This window comes from Jaculus jaculus, chromosome 1 (assembly GCF_020740685.1).
Source record: "Jaculus jaculus isolate mJacJac1 chromosome 1, mJacJac1.mat.Y.cur, whole genome shotgun sequence".
NCBI classification, from domain to species: Eukaryota; Metazoa; Chordata; class Mammalia; order Rodentia; family Dipodidae; genus Jaculus; species Jaculus jaculus.
Window position 1 is genome coordinate 18507800 of NC_059102.1, and position 16745 is coordinate 18524544.

The 16745-nt window shown below is 38.8% G+C and overlaps 1 protein-coding gene across 1 annotated transcript in view; it reads right to left on the bottom strand.

Annotated features, from left to right (window-relative positions):
• Atrnl1 (attractin like 1) overlaps positions 1-16745 on the bottom strand; it is a 752002-nt gene that overhangs the window by 221981 nt on the left and 513276 nt on the right. The gene's annotated exons all lie outside the window — the stretch shown is intronic.

The window sequence follows — 16745 nt, forward strand, 5'->3', positions numbered from 1 at the left end:
TGTCCAAGCAACTCTTGGTCTCACCTACTTAGCAGCAAATAACCTGTTGTGAGGTTCATACAAGTACAATAGTGGCACACAGCCATGGTGGGAAACCAACTTCTCTTGGTTCGGCTAACTGATCTCCTCAGTGGTACGAGACCCATAGCTGGAGTTTGGAAACAAGTCAGAACCATATCCAAACATAAGCCCGCTCTCCACTATCAAGCTACCACCAATCGTAGGCTACAAGAGGGCCTATACCTATTAAATTCTATATAATCTGCTTCTCTTTTTAAGACAGATATAGATCCTAAGGAAAGAGCCACCCATCATACCTCAAAAGGGCTCAGGATGAAACTAAGAACAATTGGCAAAACAAGCAAGGGTGCGGTTTTCTTGGTGAATCGGGTACCACCACAAGGGTGAAGGACATCGACACAGAGAAAAATCAACTCCTACCAAATCAGACATCCAGAGACTCAGGGGCCTCCAACACCTCATCACTGAAGCAGACCAAAAATGAACCCAACATGGCTCAGGGAAATTTTGCGGAAGAGGGGCCCAAAAGAATGTCAGAGCCACATGTTGGGTCATGATATGCAGACATTTATCCTACCTGTAACTGTGGGCTAACTCCAGAATGCATGACCCATATACCTCAACAAGGAGGGGCCAAGGGGAAGGGGTAGGTAATGAATGAGCCTAATAATGGCCAAATTGACTGTATTTGCTGAGTACAAACATAATTAATAAAATAAATAAATAAATAAAATAAAAATAAAAATGGAGCAATAATATTATCAATAGTTTTGTTGATATTACTGAGAAATAAGGACTAATTAACATTATTAATTTATCTGAATTAATATTAAATAATTGATATCAATACTACTCTATCAAATACATATTTCAGCATGTATAGGAATGTGTATTAACTGGTTTGGCAGGACTTTGTTTCACACTGTGAAATGATTTGGGAGATAGAATCACAGAGCCAGCTCATTCTGGTATCAAGAGCTGTGAAGGGTGTGTTAGGGGAATGTTATAAATTCAGTCTTCTTTACCTATAGCTGAAACACTGCCCAAGAATCACTAACCTGTTTTTTTTATGATGTTCCAATAAAACATATTGTGGACTTACACATGTTTTAAAAACTAGAATAAATACTCTTTTATTTGTCTAGTGTTGTTTTTCTGTACATCTAATTGGGATGTATAAGTATATACATACATACATACAAGTCAAGTAACAAACATTTTAATCCTCTTAGCACTACTTTATGTGTAGAGCCATTAAGCTCTTCTCAGGTCTTCATAAAATGCATAATGGGCTATGGAATGAACCAGTCACCTCCTAACTTCTAACTCTGCTATGCCTATATTCAACCTGCCTCTGCTACCATCTCTTGTCTCTTCTAAGTTTCTAGAAATCAATACTCAGCATTCAGATCTCTCTCTCTCTCTCTCTCTCTCTCTCTCTCTCTCTCTCTCTCTCTCTCTCTCTCTGTCTCTCTCGTGTGTGAGAGGCAGAAGAGAGAGGTGCTGTGCTGTGTTGGGGGGTGTGGTGTGTATGGGGCCATGTGGGGCCCTCTTTTTCTTGCCTGTGGTTACTAGAGAGGAACATGGAGTTCCTCCATCACTTTATCTTGATTCAGAATCTCTTTTTATAGATTCCAGAGTTTGACATTTTTGTGTATGAGCCCCAGGGATCTTCCCTTCTCTGCTCTCCATGGCACAGAGGTTACTGATTGCACTGTCACTCCCAGATGTCTATATTGGCTTTGGGGATGAAACTCACTAGTTCTCTCAAGCCCTGTGGCATGCACAGGAAATGCTCTTTGCTGCCTTCTACACGTGGACCTATGCCTGGCTTATCTCATTCACTCATCTCGTCCTTTGGCAGAATATCACATTAAAGTTTGAATAATTAGGTGCATGTAAATATCACATATTCTTTACTAAATCATGCAATGGTAAACATTAAGGGTGATTATATATCTTAGTTATTGTAAATAGGTTTTTTTTTTTTTTGGTTTATTTTCAAGGTAGGGTCTCAGTCTAGCTCAGGCTGACAGGCCTTGAACTCATGGCAATCCTCCTACCTCTGCCTCCCGAGTGCTGGGATTAAAGGCGTGTGCCACCACGCCCAGCTGTAAAGAAGTTTTTTGAGCAATATTCATACTTTTTTCCCTAAAGATTGTATGAATTTGCATTCTTCCCAATAGTATAAAAAGTTCCCTTTTCTCCATGTTCTCACTACTATTTGTTATCTTTCATCTTTTTGATAAATCATTATAACTGGGGTGAGATCATCTCTCAGTGCAATTATAACTGGCATTTCCCTGACAGCTTATGACTGTGCATGTTGCTTTTCATAAACTAGTTGGCAACTTGAGTTTCTTCTTTTGAAAAATATATAGTCAGTTCATTGGCTCACTTTCTAAACTAGATTTATGGGAATTTGGTGGTTGAGACTTTTTTATTCCTTTATGTATTCTGATTATTGATCCTTCGTCAGATGAACCATTTGCAAAGGCCTTGTCCTGCTCTGTGGGCTATCTCTGCACGCTCTTGTTCCTTCATTGTGTAGACGCTTCTTCTCGTGGTATAATCCCACCTGTGTCTTTTTGCTTTTGTTGCCTGCTTTTAGAGGCTTATTCAAAAAAAAAAAAAAAATCATTGCTTATTTCTGGTGCTGGGAAGTGCTTCTTTTGAACTTTTGTTTCAGGGTTTTAGATCTTGGATCCATTTGGGTTGATTTTTGTATAGGGTCCAAGGTGATAGGGGCCAAGTTTCATTCTCCTGCATGTAAATATCCAGTTGTCCTCAAACTGTTTACTTAGGAAGCTGTCTTTTTCCAACACATGTCACCTTTATCAAGTACCAGCAGACTACATATATCTGAATTTATTTCCCAATTCCCTATTATTCCACTACCCTCTTGGCTTTTACACAGCAATAAACTGTCTCCATTACTATAACCCTTAGTATGACTTAGGACCAGGTACTGTGGTGTCTCCAAGCTTTGCTCACAATATATATAGTTAGATGTCCAAGGGTCTTCTATATGCATTTTGAATTTTTTTTTAGTTTTGAAAAAATATACCGTTGATGTTTTCATGGAGCCTGAAATGAATCTGTTAATCACTTCGAGCAATACAGACATTTTAATCATTTCAATTTTTCTAATTCATAAGCATGAGGGGTCCTTCATTTTTCATGTCTTCCTCTATTTTTCTCATATACAATGTGCTTTCAATATTTTTTAAAAAAAATATCTGTATTAAAAATAAAAATGCTATTGGAAAGAAATAACAAAATTTTCGGTAGTGAACATTTATGAATTGTGGGAATATGAAAATTTTATTTTTTTTTCTTTTTTGAGCCAGGGTCTCACTCTTGTACATGCTGACCTGGAATTCACTATGTAGTCTCCTGGTGGCCTCGAACTTATTTTTTTTTTTTTTTAATTTTTTATTTATTTGAGAGCGACAGACACAGGGAGAAAGACAGATAGAGGGAGAGAGAGAGAATGGGCGCGCCAGGGCTTCCAGCCTCTGCAAACGAACTCCAGACGCGTGCGCCCCCTTGTGCATCTGGCTAACGTGGGACCTGGGGAACTGAGCCTCGAACCGGGGTCCTTAGGCTTCACAGGCAAGCACTTAACCGCTAAGCCATCTCTCCAGCCCGGCCTTGAACTTATGATGATCCTCCTACGTCTGCCTCCTGAGTGCTGGGATTAAAGGCATGCACCACCATGCCCAAATGAAATTTCAATTTTATTATTTCTGTATTACTTTCTTTCTCCAGTGAGGATGCATTATTTACAAAATAGAAAATAAAGGAGCAAGAAAAATGACTTAGCAGGTAGACATGCTTGTTGAGCAGACATCAGGAACTGAGTTTAGAAACAGCCAGGCATTATCATACGCAGCTCTCATCCCAGCACTGAAGAGGATGGAGAGCCAGTGGTTCATGGATGAGGAGCTCTGACTGAGTGACAAAGTCTGTCTCCAAAAAATAAGGCAGGGCTGGAGAGATGACTTAGAGGTTAAACGTGTGCCTGTGAAGCCTAAGGACCCCGGTTCAAGGCTTGATTCCCCAGGACCCACATTAGCCAGATGGACAGGGGGTGCATGCATCTGGAGTTCATTTGCAGTGGCTGGAGGCCCTGGCACGCCCATTCTCTCTCTCTCTCTCTCTCTCTCTCTCTCTCTCTCTCTCTCTCTCTCTTCCTATTTCTCTCTGTTGCTCTCAAATAAATAAATAAAAATGAACAAAAAAATTTTTAAAAAATAAGGTAGAAGAATAATAGGGGAGGACAACTGATGACTTCCTCTGGCTTTCACAGTGTGCACTCACACTCAGGTTATACACACACACACACACACACACACACACACACTATACACCTCAAAATAATTACTAAGGACAATTTTATAAAATCAGATATCACAACATGAATATAATACTAAAACATAAGAAACTAGGAACATGAAATAGGTCCATCTTTACAACTATGGTCCGCAAAGGTGGCAGGGCAAGAATGAAGAGCTCGGGAGCCCATGGCTGTGCCCTAGAAAATGGGGATCATGCTGACCTGGAATGGAGTCCAACAATGCTCTCAACATGAGAGTGGCATCACTGTGCCTGCCTTAGATGTGAACAACACATTTGTCACTTTTGGACAGATGTTCCTTACATAATGTAATAAACTGAAATTTCTCAATTCAGAGAACACAGCTCAATGTAATGTTAAAATCCACACTGTTGAGGCTAATTTTATAGAGTAAGTAGATTCCTAATTAGATTATTTCTAGTCTATGGGATGATTGAATCCATAAACACTTTATTTATAACCAATATATTTTTCACAAATAAAACATTCCAAATCTATACTTCTTAAATTTTTCATTTATTTATTTACTTGACAGAGACAGAGAGAGAGAATGGGCACACCAGGGCCTCCAGCCACTGCACACGAACTCCAGACACAGTTACCCCCTTATGCATCTGGCTAATGTGGGTCCTGGGGAACCGAACCTGGGTCCTCTGGCTTTGCAGGCAAATGCCTTAAATGCTAAGCCATCCCTCCAGCCCTAAATCTATACTTTTATGTGTGGAAAACACAGATTTGAGTATTTAAGATGAAAATTTTAGTATAAACTGGTTAAATATGTGCATAGAATGCTAATAAAATTATGAATTTGAACCAAATTAATCATGCTGGTACAGTATTTTTAATAACTCTACTTGATTATTATGACCAAATAATGCCATCTTAAGTGTTGTTTCTAAAGCAAGTGATAGATTTGATAATTTATTAACATAGAAATAACTATAAAGTTATTTTGTAAAAATTCTAATATAAAAATAATAGGAAGATTACATATGTTCTGAATTAACTGTACTTGGATAAATCAATCTGATTGTTAAAATATTTTTTTTCTTTATTTGAAAGAGGCAGAAGGGGGGGGAGAATGGGTGCACCAGGGCCTCTAGCCACTGTAAACAAACTCTAGATGCATGTGCCCCCTTGTATGTCTGGCTTATATGGGTCCTGGTGAATAGAATCTGGGTCCTTAGACATCACAGGCTAGCACCTGAACCACTGAGCTATCTCTCCAGCACTCAATCTGATTTCTTATAGCAATTTAGAGTCCAGTTGATAGGAGCTAGCACTTTGTGATGAACTAAGATAGCCTATTACCTATTTGAATTTGAACACCTGGCATCACAGAATATTACATGAATTTGAGTCAATGCTCTTTGGAGTGGTTTGAATGAGGTGTCCCCCATAACTTCATATGTTTGATTACTTCATTTCCAGTTGGTGGCAATTTGGGAGATAGAGCCATGCTGGAGGAGGTGGGCTGTTAGGGGCAGGCTGAGAGCTGTTACACCTAGCTCGCCCTTGGCAGTGTCTACTTTAACTCTTGCTCTTGTTTCCACCTGCTGTGGCACAGGTGCCGTCCAGCCGCTGTGCTCTCCTCTGCCATCACGGAGCTTCTCCTCCCTTCCGTGAGTCAAAATAAACCCTTCCCTTCCACAGACTGCTTTCGGTTGGATGCTTTGTCCCACCAATGAGAAGGTAACTATCACATTCATTAATAACATTCTTTTTTCTCTTTTTGTTTTTTGTTTTTGTTTTTTTGAGGTGGGGGTCTTGCTCTGGCACAGGCTGAGCATGAATTCATGATGTAATCTCAGGGTAGCCTTGATCTCATTGTTATCCTCCTACCTCTGCTTCCTGAGTGCTGGGATTAAAGGCGTGAACCACTACACCTGGCTCATTAATAAGTTTCTAAGAAAAAAATAGTTACATGGTTATATAATGGTATGAAATCTTAGTCTCAATTTAAACTAAATTCAGCAAATATAAAGAAGAGTCATGAGCCCTAGGGGTGTAATGTCTGCTGCTGTTTGACTAAATGTATATACTATGCTCATCAAACCAGTAAGCACATCTCTTAATGTTCATACCTATATATTAATACTATTCTCACTTTTGGTAGAGAACCTTCTCTTTTCAGATGGTAGTGACCTTTGGATGACTCAGAAGGCATCATGGTGCGCTAGGAAGAAGTGACAGAAGTGCTTAGCACTGCAATATCTATATCACACCTTCCAAAGCTCAGGGTCCATTGCCGAATTGGTGGCAGAAAGAATGTAAGAGCCTAAGGAAGGGTAGGACTCCTTACAACGTGCTCCTCCAGGCACAAAATGGCCTGGATATCCATGACCTCACAGTGCCTGACACTACCTACACAAGACCTTCATAATAGGAAGAAAAGATCATGACATCAAAATAAAAGAGAGACTGATTGAGAGGAGGAGGGGATATGATGGAGAATAGAGTTTCAAAGGGGAAAGTGGGAGGAGGCAGAGCATTACCATGGGATATTATTTATAATCATGGAAAAAGTTAATAAATTTAAAAAAATTCATAGGGACATATAGGTACACAGAAGCAATATAGTGGGAATCGCTCACATTTGAGAGGATGGGCCACAGTTAACAGGATATGTATGTAATATATGCATGCTTTATTAAAATAGAATTAATAATGTGATAAAGAGATTAAAAAAAGAATAGTGCAGGAGGTTAGCCAGGTGTGGTGGCGCATGTCTTTAATCCTAGCACTCGGGAGGCAAACGTAGAAGGATCACCATGAGTTTGAGGCCATCCTGAGACTACATAGTGAAATCCAGGTCAGCCTGAGCTAGAGTGAGACCCTACCTCAAAAATAAATAAATAAATAAATAGTGCCAGTAAGAAATCCTTAGGTCTAAAATTCTGCACTGTGATTCTTGCTTCCTGGTGACCAATTTTTCAGTCTTAACAGAGGTCTCCACACCTTGGTTTTCTCAAATTAGTGGGGAGAGAAGGGAGAGGTTACCTCTGCTTAATTTGTAAGACGAGCCTAGGGCTTAAATGAGACTGAGATCATATTAGATAAATAAATTTTGAAAAGTATCATTTCAGAGCTGGAGAGATGGTTCAGAAGTTAAAGGCACTCACTTACAAAGTGTAGCAGCCCAGTTTCCATTCCCCAGTGCACATGTAAAGCCAGGTACCCAAAATGGTACAGGTATGTGGAGTTCATTTGCAGTGGAAAGTCCAGTACTTGGTAAACAGAGGTAGGAGGATCACCATGAGTTTGATGCCACCCTGAGAGTACAGAGTGAATTCCAGGTCTGTCTGTGCTAGAGGGAGACCCTACCTTGAAGAAAAACAAACAAACAAAAAAAGAGGTCCTCCGTGTGCTCATTCCTCCTCCTCTCTCTCTCCATTTCAAATTCAGTTTAAGCATTTCAAATATCCATATGACCTGGGAAGATCGAGTCCAAGCTCCTTCCCTTGGCAAATGCATCCTCCTTTATAGTAAGCAGACCTCTCTCCAGTGCATGTTTGATACAATCTCCTAGAATATACTGCAAAGGTCATTCATAGTTTGGGAATTGAAATGTGCATTAATCATGATGGTGAAAGGTAACAGAACATCAGCGTATATACAATATCCATAAGAGTTTCTGTATCCTAATTCATAAAAAGTGATTAGAAATACTCATTTTGAATAAGTGGCAAAAATTTAAGCACTCAATATATGTCAAGTCAATTTTAAGATGACAAAATGGAAAAAAAAAAGACCTAGATTTTATACTTTGATTTTTTTTCTCCTATATCTTCCCTATAAAATAGTGCATATAATTATAAAAAGGATAACACAGCAATGTAAAAGGAAAAATGAACATATACCACCTAATAAATTAACTAACAAATCCTTTATAGTTGGTCACTGAAGCATTTTGTAGTTTTTCATATTGTAAATAGTGGATTGAGAGTAATTGGCTAAAAAGTAACACAACTAAAACGAGAAACAGAATGAATAGCCTAGAGAACATTGTCCAGAGCACTGAAAGATTCATATCAGATTACACAGCACCACTGCTCCCTCTCCTCACAAAATGAATGAGGGACACACTACACTTTCAAACATCCTCAACATACCATAATTCCAATGTAAATGCTGTGAATATCTTACTTGTAACAAAAATCACATGATACTTCTAGTGTGACTCCAGCTCTAAAACCCTCAAATTTAAGTTACTAAAGAGCAGCAGGCATGTTTCTTTTCTCTTGTTCTCATAGTGTCAGTAAAGAAAACACTCACTGCTATCTGAGCAGAACTAGAGAAAGGAGTCTTTATATAGCACAATGCCCTGTAGATAATCAGCACAGTGTCAGAGACTGCAAGGCCATTACTATGTCTCCCCACCTTACTATCTGGACCTTACAAACACAAACTTACTGGGAAGCCATTCAAAATGTGAACACCACATGTATATTAACCTTAAATGTTGTCCCCAAATCCAACCACTTCCGAAGGTGTCTAGAGCTTCACACGGGTCTTGCCACTATCGTCTCTGGCCTCGATTCTGGCAAGTGACTTCTGTAAGAAGTCTTGTCATTTCTACCTTCGCTCCTGTGAGCAGGATCAAAGTTGGTTAACATGCCCAAATGCTAACTGCCAAAGCCCATCTTTCCACATCTGCGAGATTTTTGCAGTCTCTTAGGCGATACTACCCCTAATTGTTGACTAAAAGAAGATAGAGTAAACATCCGCAACTTCATTCCCTGCCACCATGGTCTGACAGGTACTTTTTCCTGGAAACTCGAGTTTCCAGTGACACTGAGCTCTAGCTATCCATAGTGGTATTGTCTACTTTCTATTTCCTTTGTCCCATTTCTCTTCAGATTGTCCATACCTCAGTGTCTGCTTAACCTTTCAAAGCCCACTCTATATATTAGCCTTGAGTACTTCCCAGAAACTCATTTCTGGGTTGCTTGATTAACTTTTTCATAGTTTTCAAGACATACGCATTTTTTCACTGTCTCATTGCAGTCACTATATCAATGATGGATGCCTACCTACTCAGAGCATACCAAATTCCCTTTTCTTACTTTTATCTTTTCCTTTTGCATTGCACTTACCAACTGTGGTGGTTTGAATAGAATAGATGGCCCCCAATATATTCAGTTGTTTATTTGTTTGTAGTTTGCATCTTTAGTTATCTGGCTGGAGGCAATGTCACTGGGTAGATCTTTTTTTTTAATTAATTTAATTTATTAGTTTTCTTTTTAGTAAATACAGGCAGTTTGGTACCATTGTTTAGGCTCATTTGTGATCTACCCCCTCCCACTGGACCCTCCTTGTTGATGTAAATGGGTCGTGCATTGTGGAGTTAGCCCCCAGTTATTGGTATGATAAATATCTCTGCAAATCATGACCCAACATGTGACTCTGACATTCTTTCCGATGGAAAGACCTCCCATACTCCTGGATAGGCAGAATTAACATTGTGAAGATGACAATCCTACCAAAGGCAATATACAGATTTAACGCAATTCCAATTAAAATCCCTACAGTGTTCTTCACAGAGATAGAAAAAATGATCTCAAATTTCATATGGGAAGGCAGAAGGCCTCGCATATCCAAACATATCCTCAGCAAAAGAAATACCTCTGGTAGCATCACCATACCTGATATAAAGCTATATTACAAAGCCATAGTAATAAAAACAGCATGGTACTGGCATAAAAACAGGAATATAGACCAATGGAATAGACTTGAGGACCCGGATTTTGGGTCAAGCAACTATAGCTACTTGATATTCGACAAAAGCCCAAACAATATAGACTGGAAAAAAGATAGCATCTTCAACAAATGGTGCTGGACAAACTGGATAACCACATGCAGGAAACTAAAACTTGATCCACACATTTCACCATGCACTACACTCAAATCCAAATGGATCAAAGACCTCAACATAAGACCAGAAACTCGAAAACTGGGTGGATCTTAAGGTGTGGTGGTGGGTTTCAGATTTCAATGTAAAGATATGCAAAGTGTGCCTAGCAGGAGTTCCTGAAGTGTGCTGTGTGGCTTTTGGCTTTTTGGCTTGTATTTCTCTCTCCCTGCTTGGTCCTGTGAAGGCAGGCCAGCTTCTTCTGCTATTTATGGGACTTCCCCTGGATCTGTAAGCTTCAATAAGTCCCTTCCTCCATAACTGTGCCTGGTCTGGAAGTTCATCTCAGCGAACCTGAATCTGTCTGCTACACCAACTATCTACTTATTTACTTATTGCTTTTAATGTTTTATTTTTGTCTATTTATTTGACAGAGAAAGAGGGAGAGACAGAGACTGGGCATTCTAGGGTCTCCAGCCACTGCAGACAAACTCCAGAAGCATAAGCCCTCTTGTGCATTTGGCTAATGTGGGTCCTGGGGAATCGAACCTGGGTCCTTTGGCTTTTCAGGCAAATGCCTTAACCACTAAGCCATCCCTCCAGCCCTTATTCACTTATTTTTAATGCTGGAACATACACTTCAAAGAAACATCATTCTTTGTGCCTTGTCCCAGTGTTCCTCAGGTGCCACTGTAGATGTTCCTGCTGGTGCTGGGGGAAACTGACAAATTCATACCATGGATCACACAGCTACCACGAAGTAACCCCTTTAAAATAAGTTTAAAATCAACTAGCAAATTGTCCTGAATATACATTTGTTAATTAATAGCAGATTTTAATACTGGAAAATACAAGAATTCATATTTACTAATAGGTAGGGTGATTCCTATATAAACATATGATAGTTTGACTAAATGGCCCCCAGCATATTCAGTGTTTTATTCATTTGTAGTTTGCATCTGCAGATACCTGGCTGGAGGCGGTGTCACTGGGTGGATCTTAGGATCCAGCTCTATGGTGTGGTGGTTTGTTTGAAATTTCAGTCTAAAGATATGTAAAGTGCCTAGTTTCACCTGGAGTTCCTGAAGTGTGCTGTGTGGCTTTGGCTTCTCTCTGTCTGCTTGGACCTGTGAAATCAGGGCTAGCTTCTTCTGCCCTTATGGAACTTGCCCTAGATCTATAAGTTTCAATAAATATCCCTTCTTCCATAACTGTGCCTGGTCTGGAAGTTCATCTCAGTGAACCTGAAACTGTATGCTACAACATACATATAAGAATATTACATATATAATATGAGATATTATATAAAAAATATAATATATAAAATGAATTATATATTTCATATATAATTAATTTTATATTTTTTATTTTACTCATAAAGATTTTACACAATAAAGTTTTCATAAAAATTGAGCAATTAAAAACACATTTTTGGGAACATAGATACTTCATAGATTAGGATATGCTTGTGTATTGCAGTACAGAGTAGATGAATAAAAGGTAATTGATTTATTACTATGCCCTACATTTTTCCTTGCCTATATAGAAATGAAACCTAAGAGTAGCACATAAGGGTCAAATTTAATATAAATGAAATCCATCCCTTAAATAACCATATTATGAATAGTCAAGACTTTTTTACATAACACTAGTAGCTTGCTAACTCATGGTTTTTTTATTGAATATAAATATTAAATTTTACGAAAAACCTAGTTGAAGAACTTTAAACTTAGTTTGATTTTTAGATTTATATAAAACCCTTAATGTGATTTCAGAATAGGCCCAAACTTCAGAATTTGCCATGCAAGCAAATCAATAAACCGTAGCATACTGAGTTACATGCATAAAGCCGAGATCTGGGTAAGGTTTTACTGTGTTCTATCAGTGGAAAATAAAAGACATACATATATATCAGGCAAATAACTTTCTAATAGTAGTAATTATTAAAGTTCTTAAGAAATAGGAGATAAAATATGATTCTAGAAATTCTCCTTCTACCTCTGTCATTTTCTAAAAACTTTCAAAGGAAGAAATTAGCAGTTAGTTGCTGAGACTCAGATGTTTAATTTTAACAGCAAAAAGTAAACAAAAAAAAATTAAGCTCTAAAAACATCTACTGAACAGTGTTTTTAGCTTGGATTTATTTTTAAAATATTCTAAGTTGATAATTAAGTTGATATCATTGGACACACACAGCCATTGGGGATTTTTAAATATTCACAATTATTTGCCAAGATGGAGGAAATCTGATATTGAATTTAGGTTTCTAAACAGAGGACACAACTAACACAAATGCCCCATTAGTAAGGCAAATGTTAAGACAATGTATAGTCTCCCAAATTCATGTGCAGGATCAATATAGCCCCTATCAAAAGAAAAGCAGAATTCTTGGCAGAAATTTAAAAGGGGTTCACATTTGTGATTGTCTTTGTTTCTGTGATCACACACCTGACAGGAACAAGGACATGGTTTATTCTGCTTTACAGTTGCAAGGGAACACATCCCATTAGGGAGTTAGAAGCATGACAGCATGTTCCAGAAACTGTTTCTTATACTAAAACCATCGTCAAGAAACCGAGGATGACCAGGAGCTGGGGCTAGCCTCTTCCTGAAGGTACTCTTCTTCTAGCAAGGATCCACTTCCTAGAGGTTCCTCCACCTCACCAAACACCACTGCCAGCTGGGGACCAACAATCCCAACACACGAGCCCATGGGCTACATTAAATATTCAAACCACAAAACGGATCCTAAACTTTATATGAAAATCCAAGGGCCTGAAGAGCCCAAAGAATTGCTTATAAAGAACAGTCAGACGACTTCTGATTTCAAAATATGCCACAGAGAAATAGTAATCAAGCTGCATGGAGGATGCATGCCCACATCGTGAGGGGAAGTTAAAAAAAGAAAAAGCTATCAGAAAAGACTAAAGATGGTATGATTCTATTTACATTACACGAATTGTCCAAAATACAGAAATCTATAAACACAGGAAGGAGATTGGAGTGTGCCTGGGGCGAGGGCAAGAGAACAGAGAGCTGGGGGAACATGGGTGAGTGCTGATGAGTCACGGCTGTGCAATTCTGTGCAGATAATAAAAACCCATTGAGCTCACTTAAAGTGTGTGGACTGTGTGCTATGTGATTACACTTCAATAAAGCTTTTCAAAAATACCCCACATTAATGATTAGAACTTAACTCTCTGATAAAATGGGCTTTGCTAAATGGGAGTTTGCATTTAATTATTTTTTCCTTTGATATCTTAAAATTACATTGCTGAAAAGAACTGGTCTAAAGATGTTACAGCCATGCCAGTTATTCAGAGAACTCAGTAATAATGTAAGTAAAATAATAAGCATCTCTATATTAAAATAATTCTTTAAAGGGTGATATATAGAATCCACTAATACCAAGATTTTCCCAGCCAGAGTCACTTGTCTCCTCCCATGGTAGTAGACATGAAGATAACATAAAAGAGGGAGGAAAGATGATTAATCTCAGAGACACATCCAGTAATCCCTCCAACATTTTTCATAACCCCAATAAGAATAGAAGGCTACGAAACCTCTTGGAGGAAGAAATCGGCAGCCTATATTAGAACACCTTGCCTTGGATGGATAGCTATCTATACTGTCTGCTGTGGGGTGGGGAAGGAGAAGACACAGGCTTGTACTAACCCAGGATGGGAGAGTAATAACAGCATGATGTTGTATTTTGGATGAGGAATTTCACAGCCAGGCATGCACACCACTGAATAACTCCTCAGCATGCACCATGCCCACATCAACCCTGACTTGTCAGTTCTATCAGTTCAGGTGTACAACTTGGACCCCATGGGGAAAAAATGTGACTATGTGTTAAATTTTTAAGTATATATTATATGCATTAAATTTTTAAAATATGTAATATGTACATACACTCATACATTTGAGCAAACTTTTTAGAACAAATGAGAACCAAATATCATCTTTGCAATATTCTCAAAAGAAATGAACATTGTTTACAAAGCACAAGAAAAGCACACGAGTAGCTGAAATAAACCTTGGTAGAATCATAAATTTCTGGCCGAGGTAGACATCCAAAAGACAGACTCAGAGCAACTGGGAATAGCAAGCTGCCTTTTCTACAGGACGCAGAGAAGCGGTGAGCAGGAGACTGAAGGAAAGACCACGAGGCAAATATCAACTGAAAGGCAGCACTGGCGTTTTGTAAGCATAGAAAAGAAAATTTCAGGCGCGCAGTTAGACTGAGGGGATGGGAAGATGACTCAGCAGGTAGGAACACCTACAGAGCAAGCATGCAGGCCTGAGGGGACCTGATCTGGTCTGAGATTGGACCCCAGCCCTCACATACACAGCCGTGTATGCCTGCAACCCTGGTTCTGTGGGGCAGAGACTGGAGAAGTCCTGGGGCCACTCACAATGGAAAACAGCAGCTCTGGGATCAGTGAGAGACTCTGACTCAAGAATAGACGAGGAGGAGGGATGGAGGTTGACACGCAAGGTCCTCTAGCCTCTGCACACAAGCCCATGGATGTGCACATGCATACAAACAAGTGTACATACCATACATATGCTGTACACATAAGCAACAATGATACAGTAAATGAAAATTTGGCAAATCTAGAACAAGCAGAATTGAATGGTTCTGAACACAGGCATCTAACAGTACATCCCAGAATGCTATCAAGAGGTATGAGAAACTGGTGAGACATCTACGTGTTATATTTGTTCTTATTTGTGAGTTTTCTAGTTCTTTGAATATTTCCCTTTTCTCTTTGGTCTTTATATGTTGCTTTTTGTTTATTTGTTTGGTTTTTTTTTTTATTATTTTGATTTTTATGAGGTAGGGTTTCAATTTAGCCCAGGCTGACCTGGAATTCCCTATGTAGTCTCAGGGTGGCCTTGAACTCACGGTGATCCTCCTACCTCAGCTTGCCGAGCGCAGGGATTAAAGGTGTGTGGCACCAGGCTTGGCTTTTTACATTATTTTAAATCATTTACCCTTGTTACTTGAATTTTAGCAATATTTTAAAATGTAAACAGAGGTAGAGAAAAGACAATTTGGACTTAAGTAGTTTAGGTTTTCTACTAAAGCTTTTAGACTAACATTATTTGATATGAAGGACAAAAATGAAGTTTTAGGGTTGGAGAGATGGTTTAGAAGTTAAGGCACCTGCCAATGAAGCCATGCTTGACTCCCCAGATCCCACGTAAGCCAGACACACAAGGTGATGAATGTGCAAGGTCACATATATGCACAAGGTGGCATGAGTGTCTGGAATTTGATTACAGTGGCTGGAGGCCCTGGCACACAACCCCCCCCCCCTCACTCTTGTTTTCTCCAAAAAAAAAAAAAAAGGCTCATCTGTTGGGCTTGCATCAAAAAAATAAAATAAAATGAAGTTATAGCATGTGCTACAACTTCCATTTAATAGTTCCATCTCTTTTCTGATTTTTCCCAAATAATACAAAGTATGAACATGAAGTTCCTAATGCTCTAAGTTTTCATGGTGTTCTGTAACCTAGTGTAGTGAGAAGTTAATCACACCAAATCCAAACACACATAATGTTTTATATCCTTCAAAACTGGTGCTTCTGGCTGGAGAAATTGCTTAGGGGATAAGACACTTGACTGCAAAGCAAAAGGAACCAGGTTTGATTCCCCAGAAAAAACGTAAGACCTATGCACAAGGTGGTGCACACATCTCGAGTTCATGTGCAGTGGCTGGAGTCCCTGGTGCACCCATTTTCTCCCCCCCCCCCACCTCTTTCTCTCTCTTCCTTTCTCCATCTCTCTCTCTCTCTCTCTCTCTCTATATATATATATAGATAGATAGATAGATAGATAGATAGATAGATACATCTTTCTCTCCCCTCAAATAATAAATAGAAAATAAAATGCTTTAACATGGTATTTTGCATATTATCCATGAAATATAATTTAGTTACTTTTTTAGAATAGCCAACAATGCTATAGAAAAAAATCTATTATATTTGTACCTAGTTTTTTTGGGAGAAGGGAGTCTATTCTTATTTATATTCCTTGCTTTTCTTTAAAAAAAAAAAATCTGATGGGGGGGAGGGAGGGAATTACCATGGGATTTTTTTATAATCATGGAAAATGCTAATAAAAATTAAAAAATAAAAAATAAAAAAAATCTGGGGCTGGAGAGATGGCTTAGCAGTTAAGTGCTTGCCTGTGAAGCCTAAGGACCCTGGTTCGAGGCTCGGTTCCCCAGGTCCCACATTAGCCAGATGCACAAGGGGGCACACGCATCTGGAGTTCGTTTGCAGTGGCTGGAAGCCCTGGCACGCCCATCCTCTCTCTCTCCCTCTATCTGTCTTTCTCCCTGTGTCTGTCACTCTCAAATAAAAAAAAAAAAAAAGAAGAACAAAAAAGAAATCTGATGAGAACAGCATATAATTAGTTAAGTAAGGGCATGTTTATAAAACAGAATAATACTTTGATTCTAGTGTTGTGTAATGTACCATGTCATAAATATAAAATATAAA